Here is a 25139-nt window from a genome sequence, read left to right as displayed (position 1 = left end):
TCCCTCGTGGAATAACTGGTAATGTTTGACTAAAATGTACAGCGAGTAAAACGACATTACCTCCTTTTTTTTTTTTACGATCTCTGAGATCTTGCTTTTTTCGGTTCAAGGCTTCATAAGCTCTTTTATGTTCCATGGTGTACTTAATAAGTACTAATTATCCCAAACCATCATCTTTGAATGTTGCAAGACTTTCGCCTTGTATGTAGATCGGGGTAATTACATTCATTGCATTCCTAGTCTGAATCACAATCTGATTGTATAGGTGGTTACCTGGCACTGTAGGGTTGCCACCCGTCGTTTAAAATACGGAATCGTGCCGCGTTTGAGAATGAAATTGCGCGTCCCGTTTTGAATCAATACTGGACGGGATTTATCCCGTATTTTTTTTATCATTTTTTTTTTAAAGCAGCGTGTCATGCAAATCATCCCACACGCATTTTATGAAGATGCCTCCTTTCCTACTTTTGATTGGGTAATACTTGATGTCATTGTTAGTTTGATTGGTCTTTTTAACTGTCCAGTGAGGAGGGCGTGTCTTTTAAGTAGAGTCTGCAAAGTGTTGGCACTGAGATGTGGCGTCAGCGCCATAGTTGAAGCCCGTAACGTTGCGGTCAGCAAGTCGGCTAACATCCGCCATGTGCCGTCTTTCAGTTGCGAGAAGCAGATCATAGAATGGTTGAAACTGTTGCCCCTAACGTTGCGCCACGGCGTGTGGTTCGTTTATACCTCGTGTCTTCTCATTAAACTTTTATCTCGCGAATATGTTATTGCAATCCGCAGCGGGAGCGTTTCTATAAACTTAATTTAAACTTACGTTTTACACCGTGCTTTGTTTCCCTTATGAACATGCTTGTATGCTTCACTCGCTCCGTTCTCAATTGTTTAATTAATTTTTTGCTCTTCGCTGTTTGCGGCTCTTCCTCCATTTCCCCCTACTTCGTTCTTTTATCTCGCGAATATGTTATTGCAATCCTTAACGGGAGTGTTTCAATAAACTGATTGAAAATAGTTTTGCATTTTCCTTTTTAGTAAAAGGCGAGCTTTTAAGCCTGAGAAATCACCCCGTAAATGCACACGTTTAATTGCACATGTGTTAATATGTATGGTTACACAGTATTAAAAGACAGTGAACAACGTCAGTTACCTTTGTTCCCCGCGTTTGATAAAAGGTGAGCTTTTAAGCCTGAGAAATCACCCCGTAAATGCACACGTTTAATTGCACATGTGTTAATATGTATGCTTACACAGTATTAAAAGACAGTCAAAAATTAACGTCATTTACCTTCGTTCCCGCGTGTGACTCGTGCTGTAAATCTCTTCCTTGTTTTTAGTTCACGTGATTACGTAGGAGGCGTGATGACGCGATACGTGACTCCGCCTCCTCCATTACAGTGTATGGACAAAAAATATGTTCCAGTTATGACCATTACGCTTTGAATTTCGAAATGAAACCTGCCTAACTTTTGTAAGTAAGCTGTAAGGAATGAGCCTGCCAAATTTCAGCCTTCCACCTACACGGGAAGTTGGAGAATTAGTGATGAGTGAGTCAGTCAGTCAGTGAGTGAGTCAGTGAGGGCTTTGCCTTTTATTAGTATAGATGTAACGATAGAGCTTTATTGCTCATGGGCTAGTCTTAAAGAATAAATCTGGCTAATTGTCTATAAACAAGAAAGAGTGATATCCTCTTTGTTATACAGACAGCCTTATTATATAAGTTCCCACACAATCATAAAAATTGCTGATTTAGTAAGTGAGGTGTAGATATGATGTTGTAGACAGTGGATTAAAAGTCAAATAGGCATGTAGATGCTGCATGGCTCAAATCTCATGATTGTGCCGTTCATACAGCAGCTCATAATGGCCACACATTTGTACAAGTTACTTATAGTTACAGTCAACTACAGAATGTTACCAGGGTGACTTACAGGAGGATCTATGGCAGTGGTGTCAGTAGAGAGGGAGGGGCTTCAGAGACATATTGTGGATATTTCTGGAGACAATATTATTTATAGCATACAGGTAGGCATGTCTAATCATACAGTTTATATGTGTGCAAAATAAAGATTTAGGTGGCACCACTCTTATGATCATGTCTCTGCTTTGTTATGGTAAGCCCACATATTGACTCTACTTTGTTTCTTATGGGTGAGCCTGAATGGACCAGATCAGTCATTTGTTTGCAAGGTTCTGGCAAGCTTTGTTGGGCTGAATGGCCTGTTCTCATCTAGACTGTTCTAATGTTCTCACTAGTGAACACTTTCTTAAGGTATTACTATAGCAGATGAGGTGTTTTTTTTTTCCACGCAGCAGTCATAGGGAGTTAATACTTTGAATACTTCTTTTTCTGGTCCTTTCTTTCAGGCCTATTTGACAACAACAACAACAACATTTATTTATATAGCACATTTTCATACAAATAATATAGCTCAAAGTGCTTTACAGGCTGAAGAAAGAAAAAAAAGAAAAAATATAAAAATAAAATTAGGCAATACTAATTAACATAGAAGATTGTTTCCTGCCTTGTGCCCTGTGTTGGCTCGGATTGGCTCCAGCAGACCCCCGTGACCCTGTGTACGGATTCAGCGGGTTGGAAAATGGATGGATGGATGGATAAAAGTAAGGTCTGATGGCCAGGGAGGACAGAAAAAACAACAAAAAAAATCCAGACGGCTGGTGAAAAAAAACCAAAATCTGCAAGGGTTCCAGGCCACGAGACCGCCAAGCCCCCTCTAGGCATAAATGATCTCAATCAGTCCTCATGGTTTTCTGGCTCCATGTGGAAGAATTAGATGATGACGGTCATGTGGACCTCTGGCCTTCAATCCCTCAATGTAGGGACTGCAAGTTGCCTTGATCAGGTGGTGGTGGCACAGATAGCAACCACAGAAAAAATGGGAAAAGTACAGAAGGGAAAGTAGGGGTGAGTACAGATTTCAGAGCCATAAAAAAAAAGATAATTAAGTGCATATACAGAATAGCTATGAGAAAGCCAGGTTAAAATAATGAGTTTTAGCAGTTTTTTAAAGTGATCCACCATATTAGCCTGGCAAATTTCTGTCAGTATGCTATTCCAGATTTTAGGTGCATAACAGCAGAAGGCTGCCTCACCACTTCTTTTATGTTTAGCTCTTGGAATTATAAGCAGACATTCATTTGAAGATCTAAGGTTATGATATGGAGTGTAAGGTGAAAGGCATTCCAAAATATAGGACAGAGCGAGATTATTTAAGGCAAGAGTAACCCTGCTTGAAGTACTTTGATCTCAACAGTACAGAACCAAGGATCACTTGGGTGGATAAGACTACTCAATGGTCCAAGTTCACAATTTTAGGAATGGAGTAAAAATTTAATAATCAAGAAAAACTGAATGTATTAAATGATTAAAAAAAGAAAAACTTAATAAGTCTAATAAGTCTTAACTGTAAAATGTCACTATAAATTGCCCAAGTTGTAGGAGTGTTATTAAATAATTTAAAACAAACCTCAACTGCATAAGATAATTTACCTCAAAAACTGCATTTAAATTAACCTGATACCCTCACTTCTTAGGAAAAAGGGAGTTTGAATAGATCCCATCTTATACATATTTTATATATTTAGTGTCCCCCATGGTAGCTATTATTTAACTTAAAAGTATGGCATTTATTACAGGGCCATGTGTAAAAGTGCCTTAGTTGATCTCTAGGGAAACAATTTGTGGCGGATTAAAAACTTCTATGAAGAAATTAGAAAATAAGCTATTATTTAATTTATTTTATTATTGAATGGAGGTGTGATCGAGACAAAAGTTGTATCTTATTTTTACATTAGATGTATAAGGCTTGTAACAGAGAGAAAATATTCAGCAGTTAATGGTTATTTTTCAGGCAGATAACTGAGGATGCTGTCACAGAGCTAAAAAGGTGACAGGCCATTTAACTTGGAGTATATAAAGAGAAACATTATGTTGCAACTGCTGTACTGTACCAGCCTTTTTAGAAAGTAAAATACTAAATAGAGCAGCTAAAGTTACAGCTGTTTGTTTACAGCATTTTGTTGTAGGACTGACATTTATGTTTTGGTTATTCTAATAGCATGATAATAACACACTGGATGGACACAGTCTCTTGGGTTGTCTTTTACAGGTGATGTTTTAGTCTTTATAAATAATGAAGATCTGACAATTTCCTGCTAATTTTTAGGAGTAGCTTACTGTTTCTAGTAAGAAATTGAAACTTATTTACTGAGACAAATATTCTAAAGGTTAAATGTGAAAGAATAATCTAAATATATTCACAATATTACTGTTGTTATCAGGATTGCTTGGCAGTTCTCAGTAAATCTCAAAGCTGTACTTTTGAACTTAGAGTAGAGCAAAACAGGTGGTGTATATTGTTTGATAAGGTAATAGCAATATAAAAGTGTAAAAGGGAATGAATTGTATTAATAATTGATCACTCTATGGACTGGGACATTTATGCATATCTATGTTTGAATAAAGAACTGTTCTGCATTTTCATCTGGTCTCATGAATGACTTGTTTGAAAACAAGTTTTTTCCACTACAGTTTCTACCCTCACTGAGTTATTCAGTTTATCTCAGATTTGTGTGTGGATGTAAACACACTCTATGTCAACCAATAGATCACTGAAGATAGTACAATGAAGTTGAGATACATTTCTGGAACCCAACAATTTTCATTATAATTAAAGCCATCCCAAGTCGTTCCTATTTACTCAGGGTGGAAGTCTCAACTCTGTCACTGTCTTTATTTATTGTTTGTTTTTAGACCTTTTATTTTATTATCAACTTTAAATTTTTACAACTTGAGTATGGAAGTGAGTGTGCCTTGTGTTTGGTTGTCTCCTACCTCATGTGCATGGTTGCTTTGTAGACACATTGATGGAGAAATCAGGCTAGGTTAACAGGACTGAAATATGTACATAAATAACAATTAGATCAATGTAATTGATTTTCTTAATATAAAATGCTATATTACATGTACTGTCTAATGTTACTATTTAACCTGAAGAAAACTATTATTTATTATAGTGACTGTCTGCCAACCTGTAGAAAGGTCATGTTACTTCTACAACATTCTGGAAAACACTTTCCAAAGGTGTAGGAAAAAATGACATGTCCCTCTTTTTTTTGGAATGACCATTGAGACTTTTTTTCTGCTATAAACCTGAAATCTTAACATCAAATTAATACTACACCTCCCGCCAACAAATAAAATATTTTCTTTAGAAGACACCAGAAGGATTGTTTCTGTGGAACTGAGAGAAAGGGTGTCTTGGTGTTTATGGATTGTATATTTCTTTTTGATAAAGTAGTATTGATCAGTACTGAATGACACATTTGCTGGTATGTCCAGAGATATGAGAAGTCTCAGTTTTGTTTTATCATTGCCTTGGTTAGAGAGATCTATGGCTATAACTCAACTTCATAAGGCCACACGTCAATCAAAAGGTGGGGTCTTTTTGCACCCGCGAAACCAAAGGTAAAAATGTCTGCTCCTTTATTTATAAACCACTGTCAGCAGTAGTTCCTCTCTGTCTGTCTCTCTCTCTTTGTGCATCAGCTCCACCATGGTTCAACATGGCAGGAAGCAGATCTATTCTCTTTGAAGCATGACGCCCTCCACTCAGGTTTGGTGCAAAAGCTGGCCCAATATCTATGTAGCTGAATGGATTATTAGCTATGATATCCATCATTCAAAATGTAAACTCTGTGTCAGTGATTGAGCTCAGTCTGGGAAGAGTGAGAAGCATCAAAGCTTGAGAAAGGAACTTCAGTACTTAAATTCTTGTGGCAGAAAGAGTCAGAATTTTCCCTATGTTGATGACCAGAATACAAGAGGGAACCCAACAGCGACCTAAGGAAAGAAACACCACAACATGGAGAAAGGTCCAAAGTATAGCATGACAAAAACCATGAGTGTGCTTCATTGCAAAGCAAAGTTCTTCAAATGAACCAAGAGCAATGTCACAACACTTCAAGTAGCGTACTTTACCTACCATAACAAATGTGTTGGACTGTTATTTTCTGCAAAATAAATACCTGCGCTAGATGGATCAAATGTTTTTTTGTTTGTAAAATATTAACTGCGCTCTCATTCAAAAATAAGTAGACAAATTCTTGCCTATATGAATATGATTCTAACACTGACCCACTATACTGTATTTATAGCCTGTACGGGAAGTATTACACAAACTGGGTTGGTGGTAAAATTATAGTACCAGGAGCCATCAAGTCATGCTGCCTCCTAAGGGTACTGTTATAATTTAGACAAGGTTTTATGCCTGACTTATGTAAATATTATTTTATGTTTTATTGTTATGTTTGTTATCTTGTTTTTTTTCTCTTTATGTGTTAAATAATTATGTGCCCTGTCCCCTTATGACAGAGTTTCAGGGGGTTGGGCCCACCATTATTTTTAGCGGCAGGACCATTCTCTGCCTGTGTAAATCTAGGCAGATTGTCAGAACTTTCTTTTTTGGATTTTTTTGGTTTTTGACTTTTGTTTTGCTTTTTTTTTTCAAATTGTGGATTTAGTTTTATTTGTTTCAGGTTTGCCTTTTTAGGCATTCCTTTATTGCTTCTTTATTATTGTTGCATTTATTTAGTCTTTTAGTACATCTTCACTGTTTTTTGCAAAGAGGAAGAATTTTTAGATAGTTTATGTCTTTCTTTAATAATCCTATAATTTTCTTAAGATTAAGGAGTGTTTTGGTACTAGGCTTACCCCTTTTGACCCTGTGTAGGCCAAAGCCTACTCAATATTAGGGGGAAAGCCCATGTTTTAAACAGTACTGTAGGCCATAAACGTGGGTCTTGTATTTTGTGACTGTATTTCACAACAGGTACAAGCTGTGCTTTATTCATTTTTGTAACAAGTAGATAATATTGTTACAGTATAATGAAGCGTATACCACTCATAACTGCTTGAGCCAGCGAAGAAAGAAACAGTAACATACAGTAACTTCTCAGTGTACCATGATGCAAACCTCCCAGTGAAACTAAATACAGCTAAAGACCCCACATCACTCGTATTATATTACACATGGGTCTTTAAGTATTGTGGCAATATACATTACTAAAAATAAAGCAGAGAACTACATCTCAAAAATGAAAACCTTTAACATGAAAAAGTCATACTTGAATCATGGCCTATCTAATGGGCCTCTTACAACAACTGCATCCTTCTGTATGTTGTAAATGTTGAGAAACAAAATTAGATAATGGAATAAATAAGTGTTTTGTCGTCATCTTGCTATTGTGTGAAAAATGACACTTTCCAAAGGGGATGTATTGAGTGACTCATTGTGATATCTTAACCTTGTAATATACTGTAAATTTACTTGTCAGGAATGTCAGAAATATTTGTTAAACTTTAGTTCTGGCAAATTATTCTAGTGTAGTTCATTCATCATGTGTTTCATCCAGACGTTGAGGAATGGCGTTTAGTTTCAAATTGGATGCCAAGCTAAAGCTATAAAAAAGGAAGGGGGTATTGTAAAATGCATGGAGCACATATGAATATAAAAATACCTTTTCTCTTAGGTCTTGTGTGGACTCTTATATTATATTCCAGTAAAGAGTATAGGTCTTGCTCACTTAGGCTCACTCACTTAAATTTAGGTCACAGTATTAAAAATGAGATTTATTGGTATCCAGCCGTGTCAGCACTGAATATGAATGAAATCGAAAACATAAAAAGACAAAGTCTGTGCAGTTTAGTCATTCTCTCTCTCTCTCTCTCTCTAAGAGAAAACAAAGATAAAATTAGAGTATATAAAGATATGACAAAAACTGAGGGATTGTGAAGAAACTATTCTGGCTTCTATTTGTATCAGGTAAAATACCATAAGTCACATTTACAGTACGTGGTGTAATATAACATAAGAATGTGGTACAGAAGAAAAAACAAAAACTACCTCTCTGGGCTGTATTTGACTATGAAGAAACTCTCTAACAATATTTGTAAGCTGTATTTTATTACCTAGATAAGACAAGGTGAAGTAACAACTATAGCAACATTTTTAAATATAGCCCCTTCCAATATAGACTGTAATTCAAGGTGTTTTACAAATGGCAGCAAGTGTGCTTTATAAATGATAGTAAGTGGAAACAAAGAAAACAATAATCAAATAAAGGGTCAGATAGTCATTGGGGAAAGGAAAAAAAATCTTATGGGGTTCTGCGGCCAAAAGCCCGCCCGGGCCCCACTGCACATTCTATTATGTATGTAACATACAAATAAAAACAAACCAAAACAATAAAAGAGCTAGTCAGCCTGTACAGTCGCCTTCAAGGACAGGACCTCAGTAATTTTCTTTCTTCAACCAGCCTCAAGGGATTTTGCCCAGAAGGTGGGGGCACACGGCCACCACCGGATAGAGATGAGAGGAACAAAAGACAAATAAAGTGATGAGTCACTAATTCAACAAAATGCGAAAAGAGATTAAAAAAAGTTCGTTTTAAGACGTGATTTTTAACAACTCTACCATTCTGGTCTGACGTATCTCAATAGATGGATTATGCCATATTTACAGAACATAGAAACTAAAAGCAATCTTTTACACTACTTATTTTATGTTTTATTCTTGGAATAACAAGCAAAGCTGAATTTTAAGATACAAGGTTATGATTGGGAGTGTAAGGGAACAAATATTTCAAGATATATGAAGGTACAAAATTATTCAAAACCTTATAAATAATTGGCAGTACACTTAAAATTGACACTGGTAGCCATTATAAAGATGCTTATACTGGTGCAATGTTGTCATATTTCTTCTTTTTAGTTATTATACCAACTGCAATCGATTTAAAACGTTTTGACAATTCTGTTAGTAGTGCACTGCAGTAACATAAATGACTAAAGACAAAGGCACATATTAACTTCTTTGCATAAAGGACCAAACGTGCTAAATTTCTTAAATGAAAAAACTCAGTTTTGGTGACATAATTAATAAGAGATTTAGAATTAAGTTCTGTATCTAAAATAACTCCAAGATTTTTTATATCATACTTTCTACTTATCTGTAGAAATAATTATTTATTTTGAAATTTCTGCACTTATTTTTATTGTGGACAACAAGTAGTTCAGTTTTCTTCTTATTCGATTTAATTTAAATTGCAACTAAGCCACTCAATAATGTCATTTAGGCAGTCTTTCAGATATTGTAGATCAGGGTACACAACTCCGATCCTAAAGGGCCAGAGTGGCTACAGGATTTCATTATAACCATTTTCATTATTAGTGGCCAGCAGTGTTGGGCAGTAATGCGTTAGTCTGTAATGAGTTACTGTAATATTATTAGTTTCCCCATTAACAAGTAGAGTAAGGGATTACAATTTCCAAAACAGTAACAATGTTATAGTTAATAATCCAATTAACACTGCATTACCAGAATGTGATTTTTTTTATGGTCCTAATTAAGCGATTTTATTATGACATGCATGTGTGGTACATCAGGGCAGTACTACCAAAAAGCTCAACAATGATGGAGGATGAGTTAGAGAGGAATACTGTCAAAAACTGGAAGTGTTATTATTTTGAGTTTGTCTCAGTCAAAAATATAAAGAACATTGTCATTCATTCAGAGCAGGACACTATATAGGGGAGAAAAGAAGAGGATGGGATTTGAATAAGCTCATCGTTGTTACCTATTTCCACTGTTGAGTCGCCTTCATTTTGACACATTATTGCAAAAATAAGTATTAGGCAATACCTAATGTTTTGTAAATGTTTGGTGAAATCATTAAAGTCCTTTCTGCTGTGAGAATACTTTAGTTAAAAAGTTGGGAGAGACTAGTACTTTAATTTATATATTTATAATTTTTCATACAGGCTGCAATGTTTGTGGTTATGCGGATTGATTCTTGACTCCTTCTCTACAAGGCGAATTGTTCCAATAAAGTGAATTCATTTTTAAAAGAAGATGTTAATGAGGGTGGGCATTGAAAGTAGTATAGCAATATAATAAGTAATGTAACTACTTTCGGTACCAAGTAATAAGTAAAGTAATATTATTACTCTTTAAAACAGTAATAAGTAAAAAGTAACTTATTACTCTTCTTGAGTAACTTGCTCAACAGTGGTGATCAGTTTTTGCTGCAAATTAACTTAATTTATTTGATTTGCTGTTTAAGACTCGTACCATTTAAGTTAGGCATGAGCAATGTTAGTCTTGGAAAACCGCGATGATTGCAAGTTTTTGGTCCAACTCAATTGCTTCATATTGCTGATGAAGCAAATATTACTGAAGTGACATTTTTTGTCGTATTTTAGTTGCCTTGCTTGTCAAGATTTCAAACCCTTAATTGTTTATTTTAGTCTTAAACAGTCATATCCACTGTTTTTAATTGCAAGAACACACAAATAACGAAGCAAACAGCAGTTCTCAGTCTAGCTTGTTTCCATTTACATTTACGATGTGTATTCATCGTATGTTATTTGGTTTAATAAAGTAGTCAGAAGGAAACTGAAGTGAAAGGGAAGAACTGAAAATTACTAATCTGTGTTAGGCTTCAAAGCATTTGGATGATGTTACTAGAAAGGGAAAAATAATCTACAATATAAGAATGATCTGACATTGCAGAGTTAAAAACTAACATGTCATGATAATAAATAAGACCCATTATTGGCAAGGCTTGCTTTCTTTGTTTTGTTTTTTTTTGTTTTAATATTGTATTAATTTTATTAAAATTAAATAACATTCCATGCAAACAAGTCAAGTTTAACAAAACTAGGTTTGAAACAACATCAACCCCCACCCATGAGAAAGAGAGCTAGGCCAGTAGAGTAAATTTTAATAATAGTAAAAATATGTAAATAAATAATCAAAATAAATAGAATAAAAAAGAGAAGAGAGGTGCTTATTCTAAAATGTTATTGACTAGATCCTGCCAAGTTTTGAAAAAGTTTTGTACAGATCCTCTAAGTGAGAATTTGATTTTTTCCAGTTTTAGGTAATTAACTAAGAGGCTGAGAATACTCTGAGAGAATGTTTTGGAACTACAGACTGGGATATCCTGCAGGGATCTCATAGTGAGAACATTGAGGAAGTTGTTGACTGCACTACTGACTACATCAACTTCTGTATGGACATTGTAGTTCCAGTAAGAACAGTACGCTGCTATGCTAACAACAAGCCATGGATTACAAGTGACATCAAGGGCCTTTTGAACCAGAAGAAAAGGGCTTTTAAAGACGGTGATTAGCATGAGCTCAAGCGCGTGCAGAAGGAACTCCGAGTCCAGCTCAGGGCGGCGAAGGAGCAGTACAGGAGAAAGCTGGAGCAGAAGTTGCAGAATAACAGCATGAAGGAAGTGTGGGATGGGATGAAGATCATCACTGGCTACAGCTCGAAGCGGGGTACCATCATCGAGAGAGACGTGAAGAGAGCAAACCAAATGAACAACTTCTTTAACAGGTTTGATCACCCTAACCCACTCTCACTCTCACCTCGGAGTATTGCACCCTCCACACATCCTTCTGCTGATACCAGCATAGGAAAGACATCCCCACCCATAATTACAACAGCGCAAGTGAGCAGAGAGCTGAGGAGACTTCGTGCCAGCAAAGCAGCGGGTCCAGATGGAGTATCACCACGACTGCTGAAGGTCTGTGCATCGGAGATGGGCGGTCCTCTACAGCACATCTTCAACCTGAGCCTGGAACAGGGGAGAGTCCCGAGGCTTTGGAAAACATCTTGTATCACCCCAGTACCAAAGGTATCACGTCCTAGTGAGCTGAATGACTTTCGGCCTGTTGCTCTGGCATCACATGTGATGAAGACCATGGAGAGGCTGCTGCTTCACCACCTTAGGCCACAGGTTCAACACGCCCTTGACCCTCTGCAGTTTTCATATCAGGAGAAGGTGGGAGCGGAGGATGCCATCATCTACATGCTACACCGATCCCTCTCTCACTTGGACAGAGGCAGTGGTGCTGTAAGAATTATGTTTCTAGACTTCTCTAGCGCCTTCAACATAATCCAACCTCTGTTCCTTAGGGACAAGCTGACAGAGATGGGATTAGATTCATTCCTAGTGGCATGGATCGTGGACTGTCTTAAAGACAGACCTCAGTATGTGCGTCTTGGGAACTGCACGTCTGACATTGTAGTCAGCAACACAGGAGCACCACAGGGGACTGTACTTTCTCCGGTCCTGTTCAGCCTATATACATCGGACTTCCAATACAACTCGGAGTCCTGCCACGTGCAAAAGTTCGCTGATGACACTGCTATTGTGGGCTGCATCAGGAATGGGCTGGAGGAGGAGTATAGGGACCTAATCAATGACTTTGTTAAATGGTGCGACTCAAACCACCTACACCTGAACACCAGCAAAACCAAGGAGCTGGTGGTGGATTTTAGGAGGCCCAGACCCCTCATTGACCCAGTGATCATCAAAGGTGACTGTGTGCAGATGGTGCAGACCTATAAATATCTGGGAGTGCAGCTGGATGATAAATTAGACTGGACTGCCAATACTGATGCGATGTGCAAGAAAGGACAGAGCCGGTTATACTACCTTAGAAGGCTGGTGTCCTTCAACATCTGCAATAAGATGCTGCAGATGTTCTATCAGACAGTTGTGGCGAGCGCCCTCTTCTACGCAGTGGTGTGCTGGGGAGGCAGCATTAAGAGGAAAGACGCCTCACGCCTGGACAAACTGGTGAGGAAGGCAAGCTCTATTGTTGGCATGGAGCTAGACAGTTTAACATCTGTGGCAGAGCGAAGGGCGCTCAGCAGGCTTCTATCAGTTATGGAGAATCCACTGCATCCACTTAATAGTATCATCTCCAGACAGAAGAGCAGCTTCAGCGACAGACTGCTGTCACTGTCCTGCTCCACTGACAGATTGAGGAGATCGTTCCTCCCCCAAACTATGCGACTCTTTAATTCCACCCGGGGGGGTAAACGTTAACATTTAACATTATACATAGTTATTGTCTGTTTTTCACCTGCATTATTATCATTCTTTAATTTAATATTATTTATTGTATCAGTATGCTGCTGCTGAAGAATGTGAATTTCCCATTGGGATTAATAAAGTATCTATCTATCTATCTATCTATCTATCTATCTATCTATCTATCTATCTATCTATCTATCTATCTATCTATCTATCTATCTATCTATCTATCTATCTATCTATCTATCTAACATCAGTTATCCACTGACTTAAAAGAGGTGAGTTAGGATTCTTCCAGTTGAACAAAATAAGTCTACGTGCCAATAGTGAAGTAAATGCAATCACTGTTTATTCGTCTGTCGTGACTTTCACCCCATCTGGAAGTACGCCAAACACAGCTGCTAGTGGATTAGGGGGGATTGTGACACCAAGGCTCTCTGAAAGGCATTTAAAGATTTTGGTCCAATATGATGTTAATTTGATGCAGGCCCAAACCATATGGCCCAATGAGGCTGGAACTTGATTGAAACATTCACAGGTTGCATCTTGCCCTGGAAACATTTTGGACAATTTTAAACAAGACGGATGTGCTCGAAATATAATTTTAAGTTGAATAATTATATGCTTTTGCGCATATGGAGCTCGAGTGAATTCTCTGCATTGCTACCTTCCACTCCTTTTCTGAGATGTTGATTGAGAGATCCTTTTCCCACTGTACTGTGTGATCTTTGAAAGGGAGGGACTTTAAAATGTTTTTATATAGTAAAGAAATGCAGACTGAATCCTTAAGACTGATCAATATTTTTCCAGCATAGAGGTAGATGGGAGGTGAGGGAAATTGGGCAGGTTTTGTTTAACAAAGTTTCTAATTTGAAGGTAGATAAGAAATGTGTTGCTGGAAAGGCTTGCTTTCTAATTAAGAAACTGTCTTGGAACAAAAACCTGCAGCTCTCCAAGACCAGCAATCTGTGATACAACAATGTCTCAAATATAAAACTAATTCATTTGCATCTACTATATGAATTTCAAAATTTTATCTATCAGTAATAATTAATGCCATTATTTTAAGAACAAAGTTTGAGATATGCATTGTTACTAGAATAAATTTTAGACATGCAGATGTCATTTTTTTGGTTGAGTCTTCGCCTGATGGTTCTATGCAAGTCTGTCAAACTCAAATCCTGGACAGCTGTTGTGGCTGAAGATTTTTGTTCCAGCAAATTTCTTAAATCAATTACCTTTCTTTTACCATAAGTATAACTAACTTGCTTATTTTTTTTCATTAACTACCAGCCAGACAATAAAGAGACACAAAGCACGCCAACAGATGACAGGGGTCTGCTCCCAAAAGAGAGATTAGATAATCCTAGATCACAAAATGAATCCTGGCTTTCTAAAGTGCAATTTTGCTCCAATAGATTAGCCAGTGCCAGAATGCCAGATATTAAATGGCTCACACAATCCCAGATAGGTTCATCTGGATTAGTCCTCATTCACTCTATTATTTACAAGCCCTTGTGAGTCAAGCACCGAACAGCCAATCCACCACGGACTACAAGTCTGAGAAATAAAAGGTATCAACCTTCATGCCAGTACAGCAAGAGGTGCAGGTGGCAGTGCATGAAGATTATCGGCATATGCTCCAAAACAGGAGCAATACGGTAGCAGCAGCTGCTGCCATGGAAAGGGATATGGTGTTGAAGAATATCACTGACTGACTGAATATACTGTATAAAACAGATAATCACTGAAATCCATGAAAACTTTGGATGGTAAATTACTAAATTACTTATATGAAACAATATTTTCCCTAAAGTAAGCATTTTATTCCATTTTTACAATAGTAACCAAGTTATGAGTAACCAAGTTAGTTATTGTATGTTGCATTAGTGATTATTGTAAAGAGCTGGCACAACAAAAATGATATTGTGAATGCAATCAAAGAAATGTTTAATAAAGACCACATTGATAGCTTCACCTTCTTGCTTGTGCTATTTAATACAGAACACTGCAATTGTTTCCTACTTTACATTTAGTTCCTAATGCACTAGGAAATCCTGCAATATACAGTATCTATTTATTTGGCGAAGGCTGTTATCCAGAATAACTTACAAGGTATGAAATCTTATAAAGTAACCATCTGACAAGGTGAGTATGGCTTTAAGTACCACACAGCAAGCTACATAAATTAGTAAAAGCAAGAAATCTAAAGCACTATAGTCAATAGTAAAAGCCATCAGCCAATGAACTATAATACAAGTAAAAGCAAAGTAATATTGTTGCCTTATTCCATAACAGTACTTCAGATCAAAACTGCATTAATAAGTGTGTTAGGTATTGGCAGAAGAGGAGAGTCTTCAGAGGTTTTCCATTAAAAAGTGAGAGACTCCACAGAAGCAGTGAAGATGAGCAGCTTGTTCCACCAGCCAGTCTATTATCAGTTATTACTGGTCAGAAAATGCAACCATTGTTTAAATTCGATTGCGCTGCCTGCAATTCTGTGGAATTCCTCTTTGATGGTGTTTATTTATTTCAGTCTGTATGTGTGTGTGTGCGCACAGAAACACTTTTGTCCTCTGTTTGCCAACATGTGTGGTGAAGAAAGCTGCCTTCAGCAAAAAAAAAAAAACTAATTAAATTGTCGGATGTAAAATGGTAACATTCATACAAACACTTCTTTGATTGGGGTCTGAAAACATTTCTCTGGGCAGAATTTGGTGAAGGACTTATATTTCGTTATGTAAGGTTCACAATATTTTCAACATTTCATTGCTTTTTTTTTCTTTTTAAATAGTGCACCTGGGATCAGATTTTCTGGCAGCACGTTTATGACTTCGGATCTTATGATTAGATGCTCTGCTCCTTAATTATTGAGGCTACAAAGTGTTATTCCTTCATGTTAAACTTGCTCCTTTGCAGGTCACTTTCAGGGCATTAATTTTCCCGGTAACTGAGCTAGATTTTGTCAAAATTTTCTTACCTGGAATAGGAAAATTCTCATCCTGTTCAAAAAAGCGGGATTAGGAATGTATCCGCATCTTTGACCTCACAGAGCAAATAATTCTGGCTCAATCTGTTCCAGCAACACAGGTTTGCACACTGATCCTGCTTTCTGGAACAGACTTCAGGCTAGCTCAGTGGTCTCCAACAGTACTGGAAGGTCACTGTTTTCACTTCATCCAGTCTCTTATTTAGCCATTAAAGAAATAATTTATTTAATTCTATAATTTGATAATGTTCTCATTCTGGCACACCAGTTATTTCTGAGATCACCAATTAAATGCATTGCAGACAACAGCAAAATAATATTTTCAGACATTCACATTTTTCTCTTTTCAGATATTTTGTTGAAATGGTTATTGTATGAAAGACTATTGAGAAGTGTTGTATGAAAGTTGGACCCAAGTTAATCTGATTGTCCTTAGGTTGGTTTGCACCTCATTGTTGTTTATCTGCTTATTAAAGAAAAATAGGAAACATTAAACAAAATGCAAGTCAATAGAAATAAAGGCAACATAATTTTTTTTATTAGTGTTAGTAATTGGTTACTATTGGAGAAAGTGGTTGGAATGTTTTTATTTTCTTATGCACTGGACAAAGAATAGGTGGACTAGGAGTGGTTTTAAACATTTTAGGGGATATTATATCTTTTGAGGCCCTTATACTAGACATTAAAGATAAATCAAATATAGGACTGCCAAGATCAATTCACATGTTCCTGTCTTAGTCAGGTTTAGTTACAACATCAATAATAATATTGAAATAGATAGATAGATAGATAGATAGATAGATAGATAGATAGATAGATAGATAGATAGATAGATAGATAGATAGATAGATAGATAGATAGATACTTTATTAATCCCAAGGGGAAATTCACATACTCCAGCAGCAGCATACTGATACAAAAAACAATATTAAATTAAATATTTAAGGTAAAAACAGACAATAACATTAAATAATATTAACGTTTACCCCCCCAGGTGGAACTGAAGAGTTGCATAGTTTGGGGGAGGAATGATCTCCTCAGTCTGTCAGTGGAGCAGGACAGTGACAGCAGTCTGTTGCTGAAGCTGCTCCTCTGTCTGGAGATGACACTGTTTAGTGGATGCATTGGATTCTCCATAATTGATAGGAGCCTGCTGAGCGACCGTCGCTCTGCCACGGATGTCAAACTGTCCAGCTCCATGCCTACAATAGAGCCTGCCTTCCTCACCAGTTTGTCCAAGCGTGAGGCGTCTCTCTTCTTTATGCTGCCTCCCCAGCAGACTACAGCATAGAAGAGGGCACTCGCCACAACCATCTGATAGAATATCTGTAGCATCTTATTGCAGATGTTGAAGGACGCCAGTCTTCTAAGGAAGTATAGCCGGCTCTGTCCCCTCTTGCACAGAGAATCAGTATTGGCAGTTCAGTCCAATTTATCATCCAGCTGCACTCCCAGGTATTTATAGGTCTGTACCCTCAGCACACAGTCACCTCTGATAATCACTGGGCCCAGGAGGGGCCTGGTCCTCCTAAAATCCACCACCAGCTCCTTGGTTTTGCTGGTGTTCAGGTGTAGGTGGTTTGAGTTGCACCATTTAACAAAGTCCTTGATGAGGTTCCTATACTCCTCCTCCTGCCCACTCCTGATGCAGCCCATGATAGCAGTGTCGTCAGCGAACTTTTGCACGTGGCAGGACTCCGAGTTGTATTGGAAGTCCGATGTACAACAACAACAACAACATTTATTTATATAGCACATTTTCATACAAAAAGTAGCTCAAAGTGCTTTACATAACGAAGAAAAGAAGAATAAAAGACAAATAAGAAATTAAAATAAGACAACCTTAGTTAACATAAAAAGGAGTAAGGTCCGATGGCCAGGGTGGACAGAAAAAACAAAAAAAAACTCCAGAAGGCTGGAGAAAAAAAATAAAATCTGTAGGGGTTCCAGGCCACGAGACCGCCCAGTCCCCCTTTGGGCATTCTACCTAACATAAATGAAATAGTCCTCTTTGTAGTTAGGGTTCTCACGGAGTCACTTGATGCTGATGGTTATACAGACTTCTGGCTTTTAATCCATCCATCATTGTTGGAACATCATGGTGCTTTGGGTAGATGGTGGTGGCACAAGCCACCACCAATAGGACACCGGAAAAGGAAACAGAAGAGAGAGTAGGGGTTAGTACAAATTTTGAATGAATAGTTATTATAATGAATTGGATATACAGAGTGTCAGGATTAAATTACAGTGAAGTTATGAGAAGGCCATGTTAAAGTAATGTGTTTTCAGTAGTTTTTTAAAGTGCTCCACTGTATTAGCCTGGCGAATTCCTACTGGCAGGCTATTCCAGATTTTAGGTGCATAACAGCAGAAGGCCGCCTCACCACTTCTTTTAAGTTTTGCTCTTGGAATTCTAAGGAGACACTCAGTTGAGGATCTGAGGTTGCGATTTGGAATATAAGGTGTCAGACATTCCGATATATAAGCCGGGGCGAGATTATTTAAAGCTTTATAAACCATAAGCAGAATTTTAAAGTCAATTCTGAATGACACAGGTAACCAGTGTAGTGACATCAAAACTGGAGAAATGTGTTCGGATTTTCTTTTCCTGGTAAGGATTCTAGCAGCTGCATTCTGCACTAACTGCAAACGATTGATGTCTTTCTTGGGTAGTCCTGAGAGGAGTGCATTACAGTAATCTAGCCGACTAAAGACAAACGCATGAACTAATTTCTCTGCATCTTTCGATGATATAAGAGGTCTAACTTTTGCTATGTTCCTTACGTGAAAAAATGCTGTCCTAGTGATCTTATTAATATGCGATTTAAAATTCAGATTACAATCAACGGTTACCCCTAAGCTTTTTACCTCCGATTTGACTTTTAATCTTAATGCATCCAGTTTATTTCTAATAGCCTCATTGTATCCATTATTGCCAATCACTAAGATTTCGGTTTTTTCTTTATTTAATTTGAGAAAGTTACTATTCATCCATTCTGAGATACAGGTTAGACATTGTGTTAGCGAATCAAGAGATTTGGGGTCATCAGGTGCTATTGATAAATACAGCTGTGTGTCATCAGCATAGCTGTGGTAGCTCACGTTATGTCCCGAGATAATCTGACCTAATGGAAGCATGTAGATTGAGAAGAGCAGCGGACCCAGGATAGAGCCTTGTGGAACACCATATAGAATATCATGTGTCTTTGAGTTATAATTACCACAACTAACAAAGAATTTTCTCCCTGCCAGGTAGGATTCAAACCAGTTTAAGACACTGCCAGAGAGGCCCACCCATTGACTAAGGCGATTCTTAAGAATATTATGATCAATGGTGTCAAATGCGGCACTCAAATCTAAGAGGATGAGAACAGATAAGTGGCCTCTGTCTGCATTTACCCGCAAGTCATTTACTACTTTAACGAGTGCAGTTTCTGTGCTGTGATTTGTTCTAAAACCTGACTGAAATTTATCAAGAATAGCATGTTTATTGAGGTGCTCATTTAACTGCATAATGACTGCCTTCTCTAGAATTTTACTTAAGAAAGGCAGGTTAGAGATGGGTCTATAATTTTCAAGAGCAGAGGGGTCGAGATTATTTTTCTTAAGTAGGGGTTTAACTACCGCAGTCTTAAGACAGTCTGGGAAGACCCCCGTATCTAATGACGAATTTACTATGTCAAGAACATTATCAATAAGCACACCCGATACTTCTTTGAAAAAATTTGTTGGTATTGGGTCAAGGGCACAGGTGGATGGTTTCATTTGAGAAATTATTTTATGTAAATCAGGTAAATCTATCCTAGTGAAAGACTCTAATTTCTTTATTATGGAGTACTGGGGTTTCGGGGGATCCTTAGTGTTGGGGAGATATACTATGTTATTTCTAATATCATTAATTTTTTGATTGAAAAATACAGCGATAGCCTCACAGGTTTTACTGGAAGTACTTAGGAGGCATTCCTTTGAGTTACCTGGGTTTAACAGATGATCAATTGTATATAGGCTGAACAGGACCGGAAGAAAGTACAGTCCCCTGCGGCGCTCCTGTGTTGCTGACCACAATGTCAGACCTGCAGTTCCCAAGACGCACATACTGAGGTCTGTTTGTAAGATAGTCCACGATCCATGCCACTAGGTATGAATCTACTCCCATCTCTGTCAGCTTGTCCCTACGGAGCAGAGGTTGGATGGTGTTGAAGGCACTAGAGAAGTCTAGAAACATAATTCTTACAGCACCACTGCCTCTGTCCAAGTGGGAGAGAGATCAGTGTAGCATATAGATGATGGCATCCTCCGCTCCCACCTTCTCCTGGTATGCGAACTGCAGAGGGTCGAGGGCGTGACATACCTGTGGCCTCAGGTGGTGAAGCAGCAGCCGAAATAGATAGATAGATAGATAGATAGATAGATAGATAGATAGATAGATAGATAGATAGATAGATAGATAGATAGATACTTTATTAATCCCAGGGGGAAATTCACATACTCCAGCAGCAAAAAATATTAAATTAAAGAGTAATAAAAAAATGCAGGTAAAAAACAGACAATAACTTGAATAATGTTCAACGTTTACCCCCTCTGGTGGAATTGAAGAGTCGCATAGTTTGGGGGAGGAATGATCTTCTCAGTCTGTCAGTGGAGCAGGACAGTGACAGCAGTCTGTCGCTGAAACTGCTCCTCTGTCTGGAGATGACACTGTTTAATGGATGTAGTGGATTCTCCATAATTGATAGGAGCCTGCTGAGTGCCCGTTGCTCTGCTACGGATGTCAAACTGTCCAGCTCTATGCCAACAATAGAGCCTGCCTTCCTCACCAGTTTGTCCAGGCGTGAGGCATCCTTCTTCTTAATGCTGCCTCCCCAGCACACCACTGCGTAGAAGAGGGCACTCGCCACAACCATCTGATAGAACATCTGCAGCATCTTACTGCAGATGTTGAAGGATGCCAGTCTTCTAAGGAAGTACAGGCGGCTCTGTCCTTTCTTGCACAGAAATGGACGATCAGCAAAAGTTTAATTGAACAAACTAGGTTTTTTAATAAAATTGTATAAGGTTCTACTTATTTTCACAATCATTCATCAGATTTAATCATCTGTCATAGTGCTAACATTCAAAATTTATTTGCCTGTTCTGTTAATAAAGCAAATCCAGATCATCATTTGATTGCTTTTGACCCCTCTACAGCACATATCAAGAAGTGCTAAGCTAAGAACTAGAGGCACCTAAACAACAGCAATACTTCAAGACTTATTGACATTCTGCAAACTTCCAAAGTAAACAGTAATGAGAGTCATCCTTCATCTCCAGACATCTTGTATGTGAGGCAGGCTTTAGATATAGCAGGATATCTCACAACAAAAGTTATTAAGGTGTAAAAAGAGTCACCTGGCTTAATTACAGTATGAACAGTGTAATTGGGAAAACTACAAATTTACAAGTTTATCAGTCTGCATTACCTAAAAGTAGAGATTTAATATATCTCTTTTTTGCGCCTTAGTAACTCCCTGGCTGTTTGCTGTTTGGTTCTATGCCTCATTTGGGCTGTAGCTGACTTGCTTTTGGACTGTCTTGAGGCCTCAACCATCTATAGCAGTAGGGGGTAGTGCCATTAAAATAAAAATGATGTTTTACTGTGTTTAACGTATTCTTAAACTTCACCTTGAGTTCTGGTCCCCCTTAAGTTTGTTAATCATTGATTACCAGTGTCATGACCTGTAGTCATTTTGGATGAGTTCTGAGTTTTGGATCAGTTTAGCCCTGTCTGCCTTACGGTTACAGGAGCTGTTTCTCCCATGAATACAAGTATTACACTGTCAGCTTTATTCTCTTTTCATGGAAAGATATTCTTGTTGGTCACTAAAGTTTAGATGTTTCACAATGGATGACTTTAAGTGAATTCACAAACCTTTTCAAGAAGCTGTTGGATTTGCAGCAGTCCATGGGGAGCCTGGAGATTAAAGTAAACAAACTAATGACAATGCAAAAATTACTAGATGAAATAAAATATTTTTAGCACACTTGAGGAGCAGAAGCACCAATGAATGTATAGAAAGAACCTCAGATTCTCAAGTCAAAATATTATTTGAGACATGTGAATAGTTGTAGAAGATTTCTAAAAAGTTGCTACCTGATATCTGATTCAGCTCATATACTACATAACAAATTGGAATGCATTCATAGTTGTGTGGCTATCAGATGTAATGCAATGGCTGTGTTAGACTTTGAATAACTTAGCTATAACAGTTTGGAAAGTTTTCTGAATGAATGCAAGGGTGATCCTGATACAGGAAAGAGAAGATCAGTGGTAATTAATTGTTTATTAAATCTCAGGCAGAGAAATAAATCCATAAGTGAACATATTATTTATTTCTAGACCTTGATTGGAGACTGGCTAGAACGGTACTGTTATAACTTTAGCATTTCATAGTACATAGTTTGTCAGAAAATTAAACAATGAGAAAGCAAGTTGTGTCACGAGGGATTATACCAACCAACCAACCTACAACAAGCAGTGACCAAATCTCTGCCAGTAGTTAAAAGGAGCATATTGACCCATTTAGGAAGCTTTTTTTATTTGTGTTGGTACATATTTTACACATCCAAGGGTGTTTTTGTTTAAAAAATATATACATTTTCATGTTGTCCATTCACTTTCATGAGTAAAATATCCAATTTGCTCACATATATGCCAAGGCAAGCAGCATGGCACAACTGAGTGGCTCTGCTTTTACCTAAGATTGCACCCACAAACAGTTGAAGACTCATTCCCACTGGGCAGCTGAGTTTGACACCTTTTTAGTGATGTATAGTTGTCTGCGATTGGTCACTTGTACAATATGTCACAGCCAGGCGTAAAAGACAAGTAGTAAATTGTTCATGTGACAGTTCAACTTTAAATATTTTTATTCATTGTTATGCACAAGTTTCTGTTAGTTTGCATGTGGATTGTTTGGTTGATGTGCAATAAGACCTGAAGTACAGTATGTTCTAGGGAAATGTCTTCTTCTTCTTCAAAAAAGAAAATCTATGGTTGACGAAGTCCTAGAAAAGTTACTGAATGCTAGTGATATGGAATATGAAGACCCTGGGTCACAGTATTGACACCTATTGAGAACTACTTGCTTTCTAAAGGACTCAATGCTATGCTTGATTTGTAAGTACTACTTACAGTTCAGGCTTCATGAGTGCTCTTCCAGCTTCAACTTCTTTGTGTGCCCACTCGAAGTTTCAAATGAGGAGCCCTTTGATCAAATGTCTTTGGATGTGCGTACTTTCATGTGGGACTGCACATCGCTCGAATGTATTTGTATTGCATGAAAAAGTCTCATGTGTTCGTGACACATCTTTGGCCACCTGCAATCAAAAAGCAGCTGGTTAAGGTGTGTATGACTAGCTCTTGCGGGTTACAGGCTGCCCATAGTTGTTTCCTGCGCTGTGCCCAGAACTGAAATAAGCTGATTTGAAAATGTATGTATGTATGTATTTAGTTTATTCCAAATGTAAATTGCAAGAAAAAAGCAATAACAACAACAAAAATAAATAAATAAAAGCACACAGAACCTCTGTGGGTTAATTGCAAAAAGAAGTCAGGAGTAGATGTCTAAACTGAAGCACAATCTCCTCAGTTTAGTGTTGTGATATAGCGGGTCTGTGGCATGTGCATTTAACACTAGAATTACCAGAGCCTACGAAAAAACTCGTAAATCCGTCCCACCTTAAATCGCGTCTTAAATCCGTTTGCACCTCTCCGCCAGAGTCTTTTGTCATCTAAATGTGCTGATAAACAAAAGCTACTAGCAGCCAGCTATTCAATCCCCCCACCGACTTAGAATGAACTTCTCCTAGCTCATGCCTTGCCTTGATTTGATTATCTGGGATTGAAGTGGAGTTTTAGAGTGGAAATAATTCTAGCGTTATTTGGAATACACGCATTTCATGTGTGTTCCGTTTCTATATTCTAATAGTAAATGACACAGTGTAGGCATAAACTATATAACGTATGAAGCCTGAAGTCCATATATCAAAGAAACACTTTCACAAAAGGTACAAATAAGAGAACACGTGCGCTTTTATTCAAAAATATAACTGCACAAAAAAAAAAAGCCGCGTTAGCATGCCACATTGACACTCTTACTACAACCGCCGCGGTGGTGTAATGGTATCAGCCCCTGACTGGGAATCAGAGGGTGGTGAGTTCGATCCTGCATGGCTCCACTTCGAGAAATGAACTGCTCTTATTCTTACAATTTTAGAATAACAACCTAAATTTGATTTCAGTCTGTAACAGCCGGTGTAACTTATGATACTGGTAAAGGTTAGCTTTTTTTTTTTTTTTTTTAATTCACTTTTCATTCTCGCAGTCGCATTCAGAATCAATCCATACAAACCCATCTGACACAGCTGGTTTCACATAAATAAAAGTGCACTTTTATTCAAGACCATAACCGAAGAATAAAGAAAGCAAGTTACAGTTGGTGGTTGATACGACAGCTTGCGTGGTGCAATGTTAAGAACTGCTGATTTCCGATCCGTGCTATATAAAATCATCACATTCAAATATTAACAGTTCCCACACACCCAAGGTCCACCATTCCTACATTTACGACATGTGTACTTGTTGCAGTGTGCACACCTCTCTGTGCTATGGTTCCTATTACATGAATGAGCACCTGACACTGTACTTTCTTCCCTGGGGGAAGCTGAGGTCTTAGAACGGAAGTTTGTTGACGCTGTATCATCTTTTCTTTTTCCATCGCCTTTTCCTGTAAGAAGCGACGACGAAGTTCCTCTGCAAGGTGAGCCATGAACACTCTTCTTTTCTCAGTGGACCCCGTGCATGCCTTATACAGTACGTGTGCATTCATCGCTGCTAGGTCAAGGATGTTGTACAACACAGCAACCGGCCACCTGCGTGTTCCTGTTCGCATTGAATAAGCACGCGCCTTCTGGTCCATGATGTCAACGCCACACTGGGGAAAAAAAAAAGACAAATATATGTGACATTTTGAAGAAATCATTTTATCACCAGAATAGCACCAGAATACTTCGTCACACTAATATTTTTTTCATTAGCATACCTTCATGTGGTTGTAGTCTGTGACCGTGTTTGGTTTTTTTTTTTTATCTTGCCCAATCTCCACATCCTGGTGCATTGTGCTGAGAATGCAGACAGACTTCTTCTTTTTGGGCACATACACTGTCAGCATGGCACTGGGAGATCTAAACACCAGCGTGG

The 25139-nt window shown here is 37.9% G+C and overlaps 1 long non-coding RNA gene across 1 annotated transcript in view; it reads right to left on the bottom strand.

Annotated features, from left to right (window-relative positions):
• The window catches only part of LOC127528386 (uncharacterized), a 979244-nt gene that overhangs the window by 480592 nt on the left and 473513 nt on the right, over positions 1-25139 (bottom strand). Inside the window, exon 2 of the long non-coding RNA XR_007935270.1 lies at positions 20208-20252. This is a non-coding gene — a long non-coding RNA (uncharacterized LOC127528386). The remainder of the gene's footprint in view (positions 1-20207; positions 20253-25139) is intronic.

The sequence above is a fragment of the Erpetoichthys calabaricus genome, chromosome 6, assembly GCF_900747795.2.
Source record: "Erpetoichthys calabaricus chromosome 6, fErpCal1.3, whole genome shotgun sequence".
Taxonomy (NCBI): Eukaryota; Metazoa; Chordata; class Cladistia; order Polypteriformes; family Polypteridae; genus Erpetoichthys; species Erpetoichthys calabaricus.
The sequence above is the reverse complement of the archived record's forward strand: the minus strand, read 5'-3'. Positions and strand labels throughout refer to the sequence as shown.